General features: G+C 36.1%; 1 non-coding gene across 1 annotated transcript; it reads left to right on the top strand.

The window, feature by feature from the left end:
• The first annotated feature begins 7,224 nt into the window (after positions 1–7,224).
• LOC145077595 (small nucleolar RNA R71) lies at positions 7,225–7,331 on the top strand. Its single transcript, XR_013693337.1, has one exon. It is a non-coding gene; the product is annotated as a small nucleolar RNA R71 (small nucleolar RNA).
• Positions 7,332–8,767: the final 1,436 nt, after the last annotated feature.

The raw sequence follows: 8,767 nt of genomic DNA, 5'->3' as shown, positions 1-8,767 counted from the left end.
GTGTTGTAATCAACACGTGTAAATGTTATTGTACTCTGAGATAGTATAATGTAGTTCTAGTTCACATAAAACCATGAAAAATATGTTTTCTCTGCATTGGAATAGTATTCTGTATTTGTACTTGTATGAAAATTGTGTAATTGTAAATGGATGGATTCACCAGCTGTACTTGTAAAATACTGTATTATAATTTTATTATTTAATAAAACTATGTGAAGTTGTTTACTTATTCATACACTAATCGTATTGTTCAATACCAAATTGTGAGTTATCATAACCATGCTTGATGACCTAAGATGGCTTGAACACGACGTTCTTCAGGCGTCGAAATCGTTATGACGCCTGCCGGCCTAACTATAGCAAACAGTTAAGGTGCGGGATTGTCAGTCCCGTATAGATCAATACACAAGTGTCATGCTCTCCCTCCAGGAGACTCTGGTTATAATTTCAGGACTTGGTTGGTACTTAGATAAGTACGTGAAGTGTGTCTCACAAATTTTATATTGACGGTTACATATAGAATAATGAAAAGTTACTTTGTAATGGATAAACTGTAAGTATATCTCATAAACTATATTTATTATAGTTTATATGTTTGTTTTCTGTAATGTATTCTGAACTTTGAAAAGTAATATGTAAGTTCCATAAACTATACCTATTATAGTTTATATGTTTGTGTTTTCCTGAAACGAAAACCTTTGTATTGTTAATAATTCGGCAAGTTTAAATTGTAAAATCCGTGATACGGTTGTTCCGTGAAATTCAACATTTATGTTCAAATTGTACTAAAATGGATTGCAAAAATAATATTTTTGTTTAACAAGTTTTAAATGGTTTTATACTTATATAAATATAATATTTATATAATTATGATTAAATAGCAGTCGAATAAATAATTCTACCCCAAGCCCACAACCAAACAAGGAACAAGAAATGAAGCTAAATTATCAATTCTAATCCTGTTGAACCTTAATTATATAATATGTATGTATGTATATATATATATATATATATATATATATATATATATATATAATAACGACAACGATTGATAAAATATTAAAAACATTTAGATATTAACACAAATTTTCTTGTGTTACACTTGTATTCCCCCCCCCCCCCTAAAACAGTGAAAAACCATGAAAACATAGGGGTATGAACTCACCTTAAGTGAATGTTCGCGTTAGGATACGATGTAGTAGTGTTGATCCTCAAGTTAGAACCTGTATAATTATCCGTATCATAATAGTTTTTAACGCATATAATAAGTGTACGATTAGTGGAAATAATAGTAAATATGTTATGGAATAGTGAATTATGTAAGAATCACTTACAAAAAGAAGTCTTAGAAATTATTCAAAGGTAAGATAGGTGTTTTCGGTTGCTTGAAGATGTGAAGATTGTTCTTGGTGTCCTTGTTGGAAATAAGGAGATTAAGGTGTTTTCAGTTGATAATATGCAGATTGGATGGTGATTTCGGTTGATATTAAGAACACTTGAAGATTTCGAGTAATACCTTATGAAGATTTAAAGGTTTTTCAGTTGCTACTTGAGAAAAAAGATGATGGTTTCGGATGACACTTGAGAGAAAAGGTGGTGTTTTCAGTTAAGAAAGGTGAGAATGAGCAATAAATTTCGGTCATATGTATTTGTATGGATGAAATAAGATGAGATTTTTACATTGAAATTCGCATTTTATCACTTGAATTGCATGTCATTGGATAAAATTTAGAAGATTTCGGTGTAGACCGAAGTCAGTTTTCAGTCGGAAGCAAGTGGGCGCATGCGAGGGTTTTCGGTCCAGGCCGAGAACCGTTTTCGGTCCGAGGGTGGGTCTCTATGTGAGATTTCTCGGATTTTGAGGTATTTTATTTCTTTACCAAAAATACATAATTAAATATAATTAACAAATTTGACAAGTTTAACTTTTGTTGACTTGTTTAGATTTTTTATTAACTTGCATATTAAGTTATATATGCATAGTTTTCAATGTGTAAGTGTTTATAACTTATATATAAGAAAGATTATAAAAGTATGAAAATAGAAAACTTATATAAATATGCCCTTAAGGCATTGTGTTAATGCTATGGTATGGATTTACTTGTATACGATTGTAGTTTAAACTTTTATTCGGATAAGTTTGACTTACATTGACTTGAAATAACGGGTTGTTACATCATCCGTTCTTCAAAGCTAATCGTGGCGAAGAACTCAATGGATAATTCTCGATAAACGGGCTCTTGAATGGAAAATAAATTACGCCACCTGTTGCAATAGAAAGTAAAATCTTCTCCTACAAATAGCTTTGTCCAATATCGATCCACTTCCATCACCATTCCAACCCCACTTAGCCATGACTAATCAATCATGTAACGCCCGTAGATCAGGGCTAGTCAATTTAGAGACGATATGCGTCAAAAAGTGAATTTTTGATGAAAGATTATTTAGAATGAATAATCTTAACTAAGTTGTAGTATATGTTACAAGGATTCCGTACATATAAAGAACGCCCAAATCTGACTTCGTATGAGGAAGTTATGATTTTTCGAAGTTTATTAAAGAATTAATAATTAAATTTAATTATTAAATCCCGACATTATCCGAAGGGGAGTCACCGGGCATATCCGAAGTACGCCCCGCGTATAGCGAAGCATGACGACCTTCGCACTCGAGTTCTTCGGATGACGCATGCAGTGACGATTTCGGAGCCCTACGCCCCGCGTAACGCAGTACACCCCGCGTACTCCGAGGCTCCAGCCTCCTATAAATCGGATGCGAGGGTTCCGGGCTTATTTGCTCATTTCTCCTCGTTTTTGTGCCGAAGCTCTGCGTGTAAACCCCCGAAGCCATCCCGACACCCCGGATCTCATATCCAAGTTAAGAAGGAAGTTTTACGCTCCCGAGATCCCGTGAAGTGCGATTCCCGAGCCGAAGCTCTGCCCGCGAGAAGTCCAGTTTTTGTGGAGATCTTCCAGATCTACCGAAGAATACTAATTCTGCAAGTCGTAGTGCTGTCCGATCATCTTCTGATCAAGTGAGTGTATACTACCTTTCATAAACACGATAATAATACAAGTATGGTTCGAGTGTATTAAGTATATTGCTGTTTATATGTGTGGGTGTGTAGTTACTTTCTTCTAACACATAAAATGAAGTATTTGTTATAAAATGCGTGCTATGTGTTTATATATTGTTGTTTATTTGAGATGAGTGTGGAATAGATGTTTTATATAGTTTTTAAATGAGTTAAACTGTATATGTATTTTATATCTACCAATATGTTGGGTAGAACATGGGTAGATGAGATAGTTGGTATGTGATAAAATTATGAGGTATGAAAGATGATTAAGAATGATGTTGGTAGATGTACCAATTAAAGAATGTCATAAAACTAGCAGATGCGCTTGAGAATAATATCGGTAAATGCACCAAGTAGTGAATGTCGTGATCTTGGCAGATGCGCCAAATAGAGATTGTCATAACAATATCAGATGCGCTTATAGGATAATCATGGCAGATGCGCTTATAAGATAATGTCGGCAGATGCGCCTAAAAGAGAATGTCATAAACCTGGCAGTCGCGCCTCATAGTGTATGACGTAATCCTGGCAGAGGCGCTTAAAGGATAATGTTGGCAGATGCGCCTTATGTAGCAAAGTTTGAGTAAATTCCTTAGGTCAATCCTTAGGAATGAATGAATGACGAGTAGTTGAATTCCTAGGGTAAAATCCTAAGAAAGATAATAGGGATGAGTAATTGAGTTGATTGTTTGATGGTTGAATATAATAATTATATTATTGTGGGTTGAAAACCCTATATGCTCACCAGGCTCCCAAGCCTGACCCACTCAGTTTTCTTTGCATTACAGGTAATGGCACAAGAGTATAAGTTGGTGGACTTGACGATAGATTTTGGATTATAGGCCAGTAGTTATGAATAACTGTTGTAAGGTCTATTTTATATTGTTTATGCTTTTGGTCTGTATCGGAACATGACATCCCGAGGTTTTATTATTTAATGAAAATACATTCTCTTTGAGAAACGTTTTGATAAATGGTTATCATATTTTATTTTGGGAACAAATTCCGCAACTATTTTCTTTAAAAGATTACTCTAATTTTAAAAACCAAGCATAAACAAATCGGTCTTTTCTGGCCGAGAAATTGGGGATGTCACAAATCACGGGTGCTAATGCGAACTCCCGATTATATTACCATCCCAATTTATTTGAATAATTGTTGAGCATGGATTGCGATATATTTTGTGGGAATCGATATAGTGGATGTATACTAGAAACATCAATATGTTCTTATTTTTCTGAGATTGCACGAGACCCTCTCATGATACCTGAAAGATTAACAGCAAGAAAAACCAACAAAACCACCAAACCGATTAAGCAATAAGTAGAAATAAAATTCTGAGTACCCAGTTTTCACGTCGTGGTCACGAAGACCATGTCGTGATTTCGGTTCGATATCAATCTGTTGATCGTTCATTTACAAGGCCAAACAAACTCAAATCCATATTTGGGGTTTGTTTTAAACTCGATTCTAAGTACTTTCAAGTACCACGCAACATCTAAATCGCGTAAGGTTGAACTAATTTCGACATTTGGACTTCAACACAAACCCTAACTTCTAATTACTAAAATTTAAGGAAATTAAAGATTAAGGAACTCATAGAACATACCTTTGATGATGTAATGAAATATAGACACATGAAAAACAAGATTTTTGGCCGAAATCTAAGTGTGGGGTAGGCCAGTTCTTACTTCACGATGTAATCTTTGAAAAGTGAGTGTCGAAGCAGATAGCGACTTACATTCTGACTTAAGTCGTTGACTTTGACAACTTCACGTCGTGGGCTTGATTGGACCGAATTTTTATGGGTTGTTTCATGTTGGGATATATGGCCTGAGTGTTTTAGTCCAAATGATCCATAAAAACTAGTATTTTTTTCCTTTTATTTAATTTATGAAAATCATTTTTATTTATTTAAAAAAATGTTGTTCATAAAAATATTTTTCTTTTACGATAAGGACCCCACACTCGATTTTTGAAAATATAGGGAGAATGACCAAAAAATTTATCCTAAAAATGTAAAACAAATAAAAGTAGGAAAGAAAAGAAAATGCAAACCAGGCTTGGATTGCCTCCCGACAAGCTCTTTTTATGGAGTCATGAGCCGGACTTCGTGTCACCCTACGTTGGAGGTACGATCTCTAATTGTACCTTTTGTTCCTTCCATCTTTTCTTGTAAGCTTACACTCGTCTTTAATAAGCTTTCTTAGAATTCTCCTTTTTCGTTTTAGAATCGCATTCCTCGTGCTTTCGTTTCACCCCTTTGTTCTTCACAAAAAGGACTAGTTCTTCTTTTTCTTTTTGTATCTCCCTAGCTTCAAAATCTTCCTTATCCAAAGTTGGCTTACTTAAGTCTTTTGTAATTTCTTCTTCTTCATCCTCACATGAGACTGTAAGTTCTTCACTTTCTTCACTTACTAGAGACTGTGGAGTTTTAAAACCAAAGACCTTAAAGAACATTGGACATGAAGCTCTAGGCTTAGTACGCTTGACTTATTCACTTGTTTGAATTTCTTCTTCCATCAATTTCTCTAACTTCTCAAGCTCGTATTCTTTGTCCAATAAGAATACTTCACTTTAAGCACAATCTTTCTTGAATCCATCTTCAACTCCAAAAGTCATTTCCTCATTTCCCACTCATAAGGTGAGTTTTGACTCATGAATATCCACCAAGGCTCATGCGGTATTAAGTAGTGGGCATCTAAGGATAATTGGGACATCTTTATCCTCCTTCGTATCTAGCATCACAAAATCAATTGGAAAAACAAAATTTTCAGTTTTTACCAAAATGTACTTAATTATGCATCGGGGATGAGTTACCGAACGATTAGCCATATGAATTGCCATCTTAGTAGCCTTCAAATATGGAAGGTTGAGCTTTTGATAGAACAAATAAGGCATTAAGTTTATGCTTGCTCCAGAATCGGCTAAAGCATATGTCTTCATATTGTTTTTGAATTCACATGGATATGTAAGGCGTCCAGGATCTCCCATCTTCTTTGGTATTTCTCCCATAATAAGCATGGAACTTTGCTTACTAAGGACTACCTTGGAGGTCTTCTCTAATATTGGCAAGTGTTAAGTAAGTCTTAAAGAAATTTAGCATACTCGGGAACTTTTGCCAAGGATTCAATAAAAGGAGTATTGATTATGATTCCCTTAACTTGTTTTATTAACTTGATATGCTCTTGCTCCAGTGGGTGAAATTTGGCTTGAGAAGGAAATGATAGTGGAGGATGAAAAGCTTGAGCATAAGAAGAACTTTTTTGTTCAGACCGAGGCCATGTCGTGAGGATTGAATCCTCATGTCGTGAGGTGGGTGTTTCAGCATATTTTTTTCTTTGATTTTCGTGCACTTTGGTTGTGATTCAGGCTGCTTTGTCTCTTCTTCCAAGGGCTCTAAGAACTAAAAAATAGTGTCTTCTCCAGTAGTGATGGCCATGACATGTGGTTGGGGTTTGTTATCTGGAATTGGTAGAGGTAACCGCTCATTAACCAAAGTAGTTAATTGCCCGAGTTGAACTTCAATATTTTTGATGGATGCTTGATGATTTCTCATGGAAGCATCAGCTGCATTGTGACGTTTTTCAGAGGCTTCCATGAATTTGTGAAGCATTGACTCCAAGTCAACTTTTTTCGCGGGTTGTGGTTGCTCCTTTTGACAAAAGCCTTGGCCGGTTTGCCAATATTTCTCTTCCTTTTGCTTTTTATACTCATCGTAAGGCAACCATTCCTTCTTTGGCTTCCTCTAATCTTCATCATAACGGTCTCCACTTTAGTATAATACTTGAGCTTTCCTATTCCCGTTTTCATCTAGATGGCAATCTTTCGTCAAATGTGGATCATTGCAATTTTCATAACCGACACATATTGCGTGTATGGATTGGTCCATCTTAGTCATTCTTCTATGCATATTATTTAACGTTACCAAAATAGCCGCCATGTCTTCCGAAGTGCTACTCCCGATTCCTTTTGCTCTGTTATTTTGAGGGTTGTGATACTCCCGTGAATTCTTTGAAAACTCTTTGATTAGCTCCTTAATTTCAATAAGATTTTTCTTCATTAGAGGTCTTCGAGAATTAAGGAATTTCCTTGTCATCACATTTACCCCATCGTAGAAGATCGATACTTCTTGTTGCACATTAAGATCATTTTGGGGACAATTTCTAAGTAGCCCTTTGTAGGGCTCCCATGCTTCATAAAGTGACTCACCCGATTGTTGCTCAAAATTAATTATTGCCTTCTTAATTTTATACACCTTTGACGGTGGGAAAAATTGTTCTAAGAACATTTCACGTATTTCTGCCCACGTAGTGATTGCACCAGGTGGAAGTGCCTTCAATCAACCTTTAGCTACTCATTTTAAGGTGACCGAAAGCATTCTCAACAAAACAGTCTCGCGTGGAAGATTTGGGATATTGAAGTAATCAGCGATGTCATTGACTTCATCAAGGTGTTTGTAAGCATCCTCATGACCTTTTCTGGAAAATGGAATATCCTTAATTGCGGAAAGGATGTGTACTTTTAGCTCGAAGGTTATGGTAGCAGGAATTGCGGGTTGCACTAAGCTTGGACCAGTGTCCTCTCAAATTATTTTCTTGTACGTCTCCATTGAAATGTCGGCAATGTTCGACATTTTGGTTCTTGGCTTGCTTTCGGGTTCGCTTACTTCTTTGTCAGATTCTGATTTGGGCTCGTAACTAGATTCCTTTTTAGTAAGAGTCTTCTCAATGTTTTCGAATGTGCTTTCATTTTTCAGCTTCTCTTTATGGAAAGCCGACTTTGGATCTTCAAATGGTGGCATCAATGGTGTGTTGGATCCTCGGGTCATATACTACTGAAACAAAAACAAAAACAAAAACATAAAAATGAACAAAAACTAATTAAAAAAATCCTACTAAACGATTACCACGACGTGGTAATAATGCCACCTTGTGGTGAAGCAGATAAATTAAACAGAATGAAAAAACGAAAAAAAAGTGAAATATCTAAGTTCACGTCGTGAGTTCAGTAATTCAGAAAAAAAAAAAAAACTAATGCTAAAAATTAACTTTTTGCTGGTTTTACCCCACAAAAAGGATCGATTAGCCTAAAACAATTATATTAAAAAACTAAAATAGTCGTTTCCTGGCAACGACGCCAAAAACTTTGATGTGTCGTAATATTACACCTAACAGTTTTACCAACTATCTGTAACACCCTGATCCTCAGGTACTAATAATTGTATTGTTTTGTTCAAGTTTTGAAGGACCTACTCGACGAGTTGGCTTCCCTACTTGTCGAGTAGTAGCGGGTTAGTCCGCGAAGTCTAATGACCTACTCGCCGAGTCCAGGAAGGCACTCGACGAGTAGATGCTGGCAGTTGAAACCCTAAGTTCGGGGCCATGCGCCCTATTTAAGGGGGCCATTAGCCTCCCCCATCCTCCCCTTTTACATCTCTTCATCTCCCAAAATCCTGATTCCTGTGTGTGTGATCTCTGGTGAACTTAAGCTTGAAGGAAGGACTTGGTGAAGGGAACCCTTGAGGAAAACAAGCTAAAAGGAAGCAAAGAACTCGTGGGAATTCAAGATCTTCATCTGTGAAGCACTCCTTGAAGGTATTAGGCTATTCCTTGGCTCATTTCCACCTAAAACCCCCTTTTTCATGGAATCTAAGAAAGGGATTTTGTGTTTGAGCCAAGATCTGAA

The sequence above is a fragment of the Lactuca serriola genome, chromosome 9, assembly GCF_051521515.1.
Source record: "Lactuca serriola cultivar US96UC23 chromosome 9, Lser_US96UC23_V15, whole genome shotgun sequence".
Taxonomy (NCBI): domain Eukaryota; kingdom Viridiplantae; phylum Streptophyta; class Magnoliopsida; order Asterales; family Asteraceae; genus Lactuca; species Lactuca serriola.
This window is presented reverse-complemented; position numbering and strand designations above follow the sequence as displayed.